This window comes from Sus scrofa, chromosome 13, assembly GCF_054392235.1.
Source record: "Sus scrofa isolate SSC_HxYL_T2T_F1_AM1 chromosome 13, Sscrofa_HxYL_maternal_Yorkshire_Landrace_v2.0, whole genome shotgun sequence".
Lineage (NCBI taxonomy): Eukaryota > Metazoa > Chordata > Mammalia > Artiodactyla > Suidae > Sus > Sus scrofa.
In genome coordinates, this window is record NC_139395.1 from 133,887,614 (window position 1) to 133,899,507 (window position 11,894).

The following is an 11,894-nucleotide window of genomic DNA, read 5'->3' on the forward strand; positions in this document are numbered from 1 at the left end:
CATTTATGCACAGGGATAAGTTGTCTTTGTCCTACCCAAGGTCAGGTCGTCTGCTTGTACACAGAACCCAGTCACATCTTGTCTACCCAGGGCATCATGTAATGATCCTGTCTTAAAAATAAAACTTCTTTGACTTACGTGTTCCTTTACCCACTACCTTATTTCTGTTCCCTTCTATAGTAAAGCTCAACAAACAAAACAAGCAACAACAAAGAATTGTTTACTTTTATTTATTTATTTTTGTCTTTTTAGGGCCACACCTGCAGCATATGAGGTTCCCAGGCTAGGGGTTAAATTGGAGCTGTAGCTGCTGGCCTACATCACAGTCACAGCAATACCAGATCCAAGCTGCATCTGTGACCTATGCCACAGCTCACAGCAATGCTGGTTCCTTAACCCACTGAGTGAGGCCAGGGTTGGAACCTGCATCCTCATGGTTGCTAGTCAGATTTGTTTCCACTGAGCCATGATGGGAACTCTAAGTTGTTGATTTTTAAATTTCAGTTTTATTGAGGTATAATTGACAGAAACATATATGTGTAATTGGGTCACCATTCTGTATAGTAAACAAAAATATAATGTATTGGGGAAATAAAACAAATCAAATAAAATAACTGATTGCTTTAGAGAAAAAAAATTAAAAATGGTAAGATACTTAAAGTGTTCATTGTAATGATTTGATTTGCATATACATAGTGAAAGGATTTGTCCACTATCTAATTAATTAACACCTCCCTCACCTAACATATTTATCTTTTTTTGAAGGGGGGCATGGTGAGAACATTTAAGTTCTACTTTCTTAGAAAATCTAAATGATATATATATTTACATGCTAAATTAATTTATGACAGAATAGCCTAGATTTTTCAAGAGGGAAAGGATAGTCACTTTAATAAATTGTATTGGGGAAATTGATAGCCACATGCCAAGGAGTTGTCTTTTTTTTTTGACAGCTATCTATGTTTTATTAATCTTAGTAAATAAATAGAATGTTAGGTAATTTTTACAGTGAAGATTGCTAAAGAAACTGCTGCAGGGGCCATGCTTCATTTCTTGCTGGCCTTTACTGCTGATTTGGTGGCCTTGCCTGTAGAGGATGGCTTCTTTTCCACTGCATTGATGACTCCAGTGGCCACTGTTTGTCTCATGTCTCACACAGCAAAATGGCCTAGAGGTAAGTACTCAGAGAATATCTCTACACACATGGCCTTGCCAGGGGCCATCTGCACACCTTCACAAAGACTGCATCACCTGACTTCAGGACCTTGGGATTGTCCTCCAGCTTCTTGCCTGAGCACTGGTCAGTCATTTCCTTTAGCTAAACAAACTTGCAGGAGATGTGGGCTGTAGGGCAGTCTATCATTGGGAAATAGGTGGTGTGGATCTGCCACTCTTGGTTCAAAACAATAACCTATGCAGCAAAGCTGCCGGTCTCTATCTGGGGATGGGGGAAGTTGTTCTCACTGTCCCCAGCCACATTTTCATTCTTCACATTAAAACCCACATTGTCACCAGCCAGGACCTCTGATAGGGACTTCTGGTGCATTTGCATGGACTTGACCTCTGAAGTGAGGTTGATGGGGCAGAAGTGACCTACATCCTAGGTTGAAGGAAGCTTGTCTCCACATGGCCCACAGGTACAAGGCCATTGCTTCCAATTTTGTACACCTCTTAAACAGAGGCAGCCTCAGGGTCTTGTTGACCAGTTGAGTGGGCAGAAGAATGAGTCCAGTGCTTCTAGCAGAGTCACCCCTGTGGCATTTCCTACCTTTCTCTTGACCTTCCACCTCTTGAACCAGGCCACATGAATGCTGGATTATGCTAGCCCAAGAAAGGCATGAAGGCCATGGTGGCCGAATTGTAGTCAATCGTATTTATGTAGGCTCTCATTTCCTTGGTGATCTTGTATAAGCATTTGGTACTATAAGTGGGCTTGGTGGAGTCCATGTTGTTGACAGCTATGTGTGGCTTCACACCCAGAATGTAGCACAGGAGTGTGTTCTCCACAGATCTGCCTATTCTTAGAGATGCCCAATTCAAACATCCTCATGCTTCTGGCCACAATGAGCATGGCACAGTCACCTGGGATGGGTCAGCGATCATTTCTTGATGAAATCCCTGTGGCATGGGGCATCAGTAATGTTGATGTAATACTTGGTTGTCACAAACTTCTATAGGAAGATGACACGGTGATCTGTAGCACTCTCTGCTGTCAGTCTGTCTAGCACCCAGCCACACTTGAAGGAGCCTTTGCCCATGTCTACAGCTTCCTTCTTGAACTTCTCATGGTTCTCTTGTCAATGCTCCAACATTTAGAGATGAGATGTCCAATGGTGGTGGACTTGCATGAGTCCACATGGCTGGTGATGGTAATATTGATATGGATCTTCTCTTTGCCCATCATGGTAGGTTCATTAAAGTCATTGCTGATCCAGATATTAGCAAGAGCTGCAGCAGAAGTTGTGTATTACTGATGCTCCCCTTCCCTGCCTCCTGTTCTTTTTGTAACCCATGCCAAGGTGAATTTGTCCATATCACTCCACTGTAGCCTCCTTTCACAAGGTCACCAACACATTCCATCTTGCCATTCAGTTCTGACTTTACTTTCTTTCTCAGTTATCATTAACATCTCTCTCCTTCAAATACTACTTAGTTTCCTAAATTTCCATCTATTATCCTCAGTCTCCTTTGCCACCTCTTTCTTTTTCTTTCACTTATGTAATTCTAAATATGAATTGCTCATTGGTGATCTCACCTAGTCATTTGGCTTTATATACTGCATATATCCTGATGATTTCTAAATTTATAGCTCCACTTTTTTGAATTATAGTCATATATTCAATTGCTTATTTAGTACCTCAATTTAGCAATAGAATTCCTGATTCTACATGTCCTTACCCTTCCTTCTCTACCTATACAAGCAAACTTGTTCCTCTCCCTCTCTTCATTCTCATTAAGTGGCCCCTCTATTAAACCAGATGTAGGGTTAAAATACCTAGGCTGCATGCATGACCATTCTCTTTCATTTTTACTCTCCATGTTCAGTCGGTTCTGTGGACTTGATCTTTAGAATATAGGCCAAGTTAGCTAAGAACATGTACGAATGTATTAATTCACCAATTTTTAAATGTAGTAGGTTCAAGGCATTTTTTAAAGTATGGATCCATTGATTAAAGTTCTCTCTTATTTCTCTTGCATAAACCACATTCATAATGAATTGTATAATATTTCTAGTTTTGATGATTTATGTAAACCGGAGCTAAAATTTAAATTCACATCTGAAGAAATCTCAAGGCAAAAAACTTCCAGACTTTTATAATTTTCTCCAGTCTTTCATAGTTGTGTCACCCACAACTAATTTAACAGAAATTACTTTTTAGTTACTTGCTCTTATTACAAAAAGTCATTATTTGTATATTTTTTAGATTTCTCACTCATATTTCATCAGATGTACATTAATACTAATTAAAATTACACACTCACAATGACAAATACAACTGAAATGGAGAGGTTTGGAAACAAATTTAACCAATTCTTAGTAAGCCTACAATGCAACTGGAAGGTGCATTGCGTTTGGATTTTTTAGGGAGTAATTTACCAGCTGTGCCCATTAAGTATGCCTTAGGTATCAGCTACAGTATATTTTACAATGGGACTGAAGAACATTGGTTAAGCTGGTAAAATGAGTAAGTGGATATTATTTAAGATAATTTCTACTGTGTATATATACTAGATCTCACATATGTAAAAATATACATACACACAGTGTAAATATTGAAAGCCCTAGCTAGTTCAGGAAAAACTCACAGCAGTTTACCGTCACCTCACAGAGTAGTATGGGATGGGGATGTGTAATATTAGAGATCAGGACAGCAATCATCAATCTGAGTAGAATTTTGCTAACTGCAGAGTTGTATCTTTAAAGAGAAAATAGAAATATAGGAACTAACGTGGCTTTTGTTGGACTTCAAAGTCAATATTTTAGTGCCTCCAAAATATGCACTTGGACATAATGACTATGTTTGGCAAGAAGGAGGATTTTCTGGGATTGGGAGCATCAGATGGTAAAGACAGCCCTGTCAAGCTTGAGAGCAGGGCTCTGTTCCTGTTTGGGAGGGTCCTGGTATATGTATCAACAGAATGTCCTTAAATGTCAGTATTCACCAACACAAATGAAGTAGATAATGATTGTTAGTCAATGACTTGTGTTAGATAAATTAGAGCCTTAACTATTGTCTTTCAAGTCAACAAACATTTATCGATTGCCTGCTATGAGCATGGCTCTGTGCTCTCTGCTCTGCATGCAGAAATGAAAAACATGCCCCACCACATGTTCATACTCTGGTAGTAACTAGGCATTTCACAATTAATTATAATATAAATAAAACTAGAAAGTCATAGGATGGCCATATAAAAATTTATTAATTTCCTTTTCAGTGAATTTTGCAAGAAAGTCCTTGCTTTATAATGTGGGGCAACTTATATAACCCACTTAATTTGGTATAGATTTCTCACATTTCAAATGGGCTAGCCATATTCTGGGAGGCAGTGTACATTATTCAAAATGATATTTTCAATAGGTAGCTCCATTTAAGATATGCCAATTAATTCTATATTATTTACCACTGAAGAATCTTTCTTTAGGGTTCAACTTCAAGTCATTCACCTCCCCCCCACCCCACAGTGTTAGTTGTCATTAGAGATTCCAGTAGTCTGTCCTTCAAGCACCTTCCACTAAAGTGGGCATGAATGTTGGTTAAGTTGAATGCTTTAGTATACCCTGAAAGTTATTAAAGAATAGTCTAGCTTTACTTAGCAACCATTTCTTGCTTTTTTTTTTTTTGTCCTTTTAAAGCTGCGCCTGTGGCATATGGAAGTTCCCAGGCTAGGGGCTGGAGTTGCAGCTGCTGGCCTATGCCTCAGGCTTAGCAACATGGGATCTGAGCCATGTCTGCAGCCTACACTGTGGTTCATGGCAATGCTAGATCCTTAACCCACTGAGTGAGGCCAGGAATCGAACCCACGTCCTTATGGATACTGGTCAGGTTTGTTAGTGCTGAGCCACAATGGGAACTCTAACATTTCTTGGTTTTTAACCAGTTAGTTCAAATTCTACCCATCTCTAAGATAACCACACACTTCCAAACAGTGGTCTTCTTCCAGTTAGGTCAAGACTCCCTGCTGGATACAGTCATAGGACCATGTACCTTTTCTTCAGAGTTTCAATTTCAGTTGTAATTTTACGTTATTGGTGTGATTTTTGGCTACTATTTATCTGTCACTTCATTCAGTTAATTCAGTTAACTCTAAACTTAGAAGAGCAGGAACCACATATGTTTTATTCACCATCATTGTCTCAGCTTTTAACCTGATGTTTGGCACTGAACAACAGAGTGTTGACTCTTGTGGGAGATATGGTTGGGGAGATGATGCTGGTGATGTTGAGTTATGTAAATTTGCTACCCACTTCTTCCTTTTAGTGTCCTAACCCTGTTTTACTGAAGTTTCAAAGGATGCTCCACCATTCTATGGGGGAACAATCCTGTGATCATGTTACCCAGATCATTTATAATTGTATACATTTTAATCAAGTTCTTTATTAGACAGTTGCCTTTCCAGGCCAAGGAGTCCTGTTTCAGTGACTCAAATAGCAACACCCTAACCTGTTAGTTGTTATCTCCTCTGCGGCTTGTGCCTTCTCTGGCATCATTATGAACATTTTTGATATGTGACCACCATAATCTCACATGGCATTTGAAAAGTGTAAGCACTGAAGTTTTATAGGATGCTAATTTCAGTTGGTCTTCTAGTCTTCTTTTCCTTCTCCCTCCCCTTCCTGCTTCCCTTTCCCCCTCTTCTTCCCTTTCCTTCTCCCCCTTTCCCCATCTCTCCTCCCCCTTTTCTTCTTTTTCTCCTCCTTCTTCTTCTTTTTCCATCTTCATGACATATTATTATATAACAGGTTTGTACATTTTAATCACCTTCACCAGTTTCACCCCCACTCTCCAAACTTGTGGCAACCACCTATTTGTTCTCTATATCTATGAATCTGTTTTATTTGCTTACTTTGTGTTTTAGATTCCATACTTTGCTTTTTAGATTCCATACTTGTCTGCTGGTCTTATTTATATATTTAAAGAAGAACCCTAACAGATAATTCAGCCGGTATCCTCAGGGAATTTTAACAATGACATCTAGGCATGTACTTTCTCTACCTGAAACTGATAGTTCAGAGCTGTTCATTTTATACCTGTGTCATTTATCATAAAATATATTACCTTTTACTTATTACATTGATGTCTATACATTACTTTTCTAGCCACTTATACAAATTGGTACAATTTTCATACCTATACCTTAACCTTTTTTCTTAGGTACAAATTTTGAGCTTTTACACTGAATAAATTTTGGCTTTCTGAACATTTATAAATGTGTTAAATATGCCCAAGGAACTTCACTCTGGAGGAAACTAAAGTTATCCCTATTCTGAGTAAAAGTCTTTCCTGGTCTAAGTCTACCTGTGATAACACTGCCCCATGGCACTACACTGTCCGTGGGGATTTCTGTCACCCTATTGTCCAAAGGAAGCCCAATCTGTGGCTAGCATGTGCCAGTATGGCCACGCTGATGGCTTTATATAGTTTTCATTCTGATTTGTTGAGGTTTCTCTTCTGTTTGCTTGAAACCCAAGTATTGCCTGTTTTTGGTATTTTGAATATTTAAGGTGATCAGAAAATTATTAACTGACATCAGGATCACATGCTAATTAGCTCGTGATTTTAACTCATGATTTAAACCTATTGAGTTTCACTTCTCTTCACTGGGTAGAGGAATAAAATAGTTATAAAATAGGCTGAAGCAAAACCAATGTTGTAAAATAGAGGGATCTGGATTATCTGCATACTGTAATCAAAGATTAATGATGCTTTTGGAGTTTCCATTGTGGCTCAGTGGTAATGAACCTTAGCATCCATGAAGATGTGGATTCAATCCCTGGTCCCACTCAGTGGGTAAGGATCTAGCGTTGCTGTGAGCTGTGGTATAGGTCACAGACAAAGCTAGGGTCTGGTGTTGGCTTGAGGGTCTTGCATATGAGTCTTCTAGGAACTGAAAGTTAAGGCGACAGGAAGAAATATTTCTTGTCTCAGGGAAAAGGAGTGGACTCACTGACTTAATGTCATTCCCCTTATTTGCTTATAAAACAACAGACTTATGACATGTTTCTGTCAGCATAGTCAAAATATACCAGAGCTGTCTGAAAAATCTTATAGTTTCTTAAAGCGCTGGGCTATAGATAGATGCTGAGACTATACTAGAGGCATGATTGTTCTCTTATTTTTCAGTATTTAAGTGGAGTCATGTAGACATAGTGCTAAGAATGGAACATATCCCTATATGTCATAGAAACCATGGTTTCTATGAAGATCCAGTTATTTATTTTTGAATTTCATAAACTGTTAATAAGAAGGAATACAGTTTGAATTGACTTCGTTAGATTGAGATTTAGCAATTATTTCTATTAATTTTTTAATTTTAATTTTTATCAGTATAACTGATTTATAGTGTTGTGTCAAATATGCTGTACAGCGTAGTATCCAGTCATACATATATATACATTCTTTTTCTCAGACTATCTTCAATCATGTTCTACCCCAAGAGATTGGACATAGTTCCCTTGCTGTATAGTAAGACACCACTGTTTATCCATTCTAAATGTAATAGTTTGCATCTATCAACCGCAAACTCCCTGTCCATCCCTCTTCCTCTCCCATCCCCCCAGCAACCACACGTCTGTTCTCCATGTCCGAGATATGTTTCTGTTTTGTAGATAGAATCATTTTGTGCCACATTTTAGATTCCACATATAAGTGCTATTGTATGGTATTTGTCTCTCTTTTTGACATACTCTGTTTAGTATGAGAATCTCTAGTTGCCTCCATGTTGCTGCAAATGGCATTATTTTGTTCTTTTTTATGGTTAAGTAGGATTCCATTGTGTATATGTACCACATCTTCTTAATCCATTCATCTGTCGATGGACATTTAGGTTGTCTCCATGTCTTGCCTATTGTGAATGGTGCTGCAATGAACATAGGAGTGCATGTGTCTCTTTCAAGGCAAGTTTTGTCCAGATATATGCCCAGGAGTTTTGTCCAGATATATGGTTGTTCTATATTTAGTTTTCTGAGGAACCTTATACTGTTTTCCATAGTGGTTGTACCAATTGATATTCTCAACAACAGTGAAGAAGGATTCCCTTTTCTTCACACCCTCTCGAGCATTTGTTATTTATTGACTTGTTAATGATGGCCATTCTGACTTGTGTGAGCTAGAACCTCACTGTAGTTTTTATTAGCATTTCTGTGATAATTTAGTGATGTTGAGCATTTTTCATGTGCCTACTGGCCAACCATATGTCTTTGGAGAAATGTGGGTAGAGTGGACTCAGGAGTGGCACAAATCGCATGGGCAGAGTGATTGAGGAAATAGCGCAAATGGCCCCAGGAATTGCAAACACTTGGTGGGTGGACAGAGAGCAATTATTTTTCAATACTTTTGCTTAATTGTGTAAAATTTTTTAATGCTAGTTTCAGAAATTTTCTACTCTCTGAGCACCATTTCCAGAAAGAATCTGAAAAGTAAGATTTCACTGGGTACACAAATGTATTATTTTTTGAAGTTAGGATTTTCTCTGTTATTGGCCCCCTAGAGAATGTTCAAGACCAAGCTTGATGATCAGTTGATGGGGATGTTATAAACAAATCCTTGCTCTTCAAAGTGTGGTCCATCTGTCAGAAGCATTGGCATCACATGGAAGCTTGTTAGAAAAGGTTCCCAAAGGCCCCAGACCTACTTAGTCAGAAGCCACACTTTGACAAGATGCCCAGGTGATTTATATTACATTAAAGTTTGAGAAGCTTGTTGTGGAGAGTATCTAATTAGGATGAAGTTGGGGAAGGGCCCTGGTAGGTATAAATGACCTTTCAAGGCCTAGGCCTTAAGATTCTGTATTACACTAAGAAGAAACCACCTTCAGATGGATGTTATCTGGATCTTTTAACATCCACCGGACTACTTGGAAGATGGTAGATGGTAAGTACTTAGTGAAGGAGATTTGAGGATGGTAATTTAATTTTCTTTCACTTTTGTTGTTCTTCAGTGCACATATGGTACTCTAGTTGTTTCTAACATTTTCCAATTTTCATTCTGGTCCTTAAAAGACAACTGTGAATTTAAAGCCTATGAAAAAAATCTTGAATGAGATTTGGCATTTTTATGATTTATCATTGGTCATTAGCATCTATATATTTATAATTTTTTACTTTGTAATTTAAAGCTAGCAATGATATATAATTTCAAAAAATGAATTTTGTCTCAAATTAGATTTCTTGGCTTTACTGACAACAATATAACCACACTTAAGTTAGTCCACTGGCCTTTCTGCAGTGAGGGTAATTATTCAAATATTTATGTCATTTAATATAACATTGTTTTTTTGGTTTCCTTTTCCTTTGGATCTTGAAAATATCATAATATTTAAATAATTGCATAGGATGAAATTTTTCATAAATTCATTTTACAGTTCTCCATAAACAAATATAGACTAGTGCACACAATCTCCATTAAGAATACTTTGAAAAGTTTAGCAAATGAATTGAAAATGCACTTTCCTCTTAAAACTGCTTCTGAAGCTCTTTTTTTCCTTTAATTTCTTCAAATATGTTAAATTAAATCATCTGGGGTGATTTGACAATGTCTGCAGGCATATTTTTGGCTGTCACATTTGGGGGGTTTGGAGGTGGGGAGGTGCTGCTGGCATCTAGTGGGTAGAGGCCAGGGATTTTTACCTGAACCTCCTACAATGTTCAGAACATTCCCACAGTAAAGAGTTTACCAGCCCACAATATCAATAGTGCAGAGGTTGAAATGCCCTGTATTAAAACAGAATTGGTTAATGTTTAAACTTGCAGTTAACTCCTATGCATGGGGATATGCTATTTAGAGACAAAATAATTTACTGACTGAAAACTTTAAAAAGTTTAAATATGGTATCATTACTTTTACAAAAGCAATTGAAATGTCAAAATTCAGACTATAAGTCCAATAGAGTTTGTATAATATTACAAATATCAGAAATAAGTTTGGGAGTATCTTCCCTCCTTTTTCCCTTTCACCTCAGCAGTTGAATAGGTTTCCTGTTAAGGGAAGCTAAGCAAAATGCTGTCATGAAAATATTGAATATTTCAATTAATAAATTCCAAATAAAAGTGGAATTAAGCTAAAAATTATAAAGAGTCCTTGAATGGCTTGTTGATTAGAAACTAATGTAACTCCTTGTCTAGGATAAAATACCAAACAGGCAGCAGCTGCTGGTAATTTGGTGCAAGTAATTGTAGAGCCAATAAGTTGAAGAAGTGCTTATTAAAAGAAACTGCTTTCCTATCTGCTTGTAAGTTCAATTGAGTAATGCACTCTACATGTGGTCTGACACTGGGTAAATTATACACCTGATTTAAAAACACTCCATCCATAAGAGCTCCTATTTTGCTCATCCATAAAATTTTTACTTTCTTCATTACTACTTGCAGCAGTTTATGGCATAATATCTATCAAATTAGGCTTTGAGGACATCTCAGGCTGGCACCCTGCTGACTTGAAACATGTGCTTAATATTACTGCAGTGCTTTTAACCCCGTGAATGCCCTGGGTTAGCCCACATAGGCACACAGAATCTGTTCTTTTCTCTCTTTGCTAGTACATTGTCTACTACTGAGAATGAGAAACATTCAAAGATAAAGGGGTATGGGTAGGATTAGGGTTTAGTCACTAGGTAGAAGTAAGTAGTTGACATTTATAGAAACAAGACAGACAAAAATAAAACTATGTGGTCTACTATTTCACATTTTTCAAATATATGAGCCAAATATAAATGCTTGAAGTCAAGGCATTCTATTTATTTTGACTTAATAAACTTTGAAAAGCAAGAAAAAACACACACATTTTTCAAGTGAAAAATAACTCACCTGAAAGCTGACTTTGGAATGTGTCTTCTTTATATTTATAAATGTCTATATGGCTTTATTTAACTTTAATAAATACTTATTCCCTTTTGTCTACTAAGTACCAGGCACCAGGCTTGATGGTAAAGATATAGTGATGAACACATGTAGCCTGTGCCATCTTGCAGCTCAGATCTTATGAAGAGGTCAAGATTTAAACAAATAACTATAATGTAATGGTAAAACATAAATGGTCTCAAGACTGTTGTTAAATATTCATTAATTTATTCATTCAGGGGAGATGGTATCTTAATAAATTGTTCTACTTGCTGGATCCCATTGACAGGTATTGCCCTATTGTAGAGCTAGATGCACCTGTGAATATAAGCCTGCTGCCATTAAACATTTGAGTCATGTAATTATTTCCCCCTATTCTTATTCCATGCTGACCTAGTAGTCTTCTGATTATAATTTAGCTTCCACCTGAAATGTCCCTGGGGGGGGGGAAATGCACTTGCTGGAGAATTCCAGTAGTCATTCATTTGTGTAATAATACTGCCTGTTCTGAATGAACAAACTGGTATATTGATAATAAATTAGTTCCCTATGTAATGCTTTGAACTGATGACCATTTGACAATCTACTGTTTGACAATCTACTTTTCATTATACATGAATACTTTGTCCTTAGTCTTTTGGGATTGGTTAATGTAACATTATTCTCAAGAAGATTGGACCCAATCTCTGGGTGATGACAGGTTATGTTCTGTGGCCAACCAGATCCGAAAACTAGGGTAAAGAGTAGAAGCCACTGGAGGATATAGGACTGTTTAAAAAATAATGTATGAAGGAAGAGAATAAGAGTCATATCAGTACTAGATCTTGAAGTGTCAACC

The 11,894-nt window shown here is 37.4% G+C and overlaps 1 pseudogene; it reads right to left on the bottom strand.

The window, feature by feature from the left end:
* Positions 1-1,046: 1,046 nt before the first annotated feature.
* LOC100525837 (elongation factor 1-alpha, oocyte form pseudogene) lies at positions 1,047-2,401 on the bottom strand (annotated as a pseudogene).
* Between the last annotated feature and the right edge of the window lie 9,493 nt (positions 2,402-11,894).